The sequence below is a fragment of the Penaeus monodon genome, chromosome 31, assembly GCF_015228065.2.
Source record: "Penaeus monodon isolate SGIC_2016 chromosome 31, NSTDA_Pmon_1, whole genome shotgun sequence".
Lineage (NCBI taxonomy): Eukaryota > Metazoa > Arthropoda > Malacostraca > Decapoda > Penaeidae > Penaeus > Penaeus monodon.
Genome location: NC_051416.1, coordinates 26,104,055 through 26,105,306, shown reverse-complemented (window position 1 = coordinate 26,105,306; position 1,252 = coordinate 26,104,055).

Genomic DNA, 1,252 nt, shown 5'->3' with positions numbered 1-1,252 from the left:
GTGCCCGAGCAGGTTCTTTGTCTCGGTAAGCAGAAAAGCTGGCGATCAGACGGAATCACAGGACGGAAATATATTCAACCATTTTTCGCGCGCATCCGTAGAGCGGAACAAAGGGAGGGAAAAAAAGACAAAAGGAATATATCCTCGTGCTATTGGCGCTGTTTTGGGGTTTGTGAGAACCCCGTTCCCTCCTGGTGCTGTGTCGTGCCCAAGCCCGGCGTGTTTCCCAAAAGCCAAGGCTGCGTCGAAAAGCCTTCAGAGGCAAAAAACAACGGCCCATTGCAAGGCAAGAGACCTAACCCCCATTACATTCACTCGAGGAAAGCTCATTTAGCGGGGCCCTCGCCTCGCCTCCCTTCCCCTCGGAATGGGAAGCCTGTCGGGGGTTTAGGACAGCAGGGTGGGGGCGCCTCGCCGATCCAGTATCAGACTCGGTAATAGGGGGGACAATGTAAGCTAGTGTTCTTGTCAAGGATTTTTCAAGGAGAAAAAATGTGTTTGTACTTATCAAAAAAATTTCCAAGGAAGTCAACATTCCGATTTGCCAGTAGATTTGCAAGGGTCAACTCTTATTCTTGCCAGTTTATTTTTAAAGAAGAAACATGTAGTTCTGTTTCTTTTCAATAGATTTTTCCCGGAGCAACATTCCTATTTTTGCAATGTAGCCCGATCCTGCCAGTAGTTTGCAAGCAAACGACACAAAAAAACACCTTTAAATAAAAAATGTCGATTCTTTTCAATAGATTTGCAAGGGGTGAAATAACCCTGTATTCTTGCCCAAAAATTTGCAACTAATAAATGCGTAGCCCTGCATTCTAACTAAAGGGTTTTTAAAAGGTAAGCAATAGTTTAAAACGAATAGCATTACATGGAATAATGAGGCTATCTCCGGTATCAGTTAACAGATTAGGCCCAAAGGGCAATTTAAAACTTCATGGGAAACGGAACCCTAATGGGAAAATCTTGGATGAAATCAACACAAAAAAAAAAAGAGATAGCTATAAAACTAAGAGATCAAAGCGACAGACAATTAAAATCAAAAAAAAAGTATGTTATTACCCGATTACAAAGTAAAGTCGCCCCCAAACCCAAATCTTAAAAAACCTTTTTCTGAAGCGTGTTTCGAAAAAGTCAGTTAAAATAACGCCACTTGACCAAGGGTTCCGGAAAGGATATTTCCCCTGCTGATAGAATGATCAGGGGGATTATATTTTTTTGTTTAAAAGATTGGGTTATTGTGGGACACTTGGGG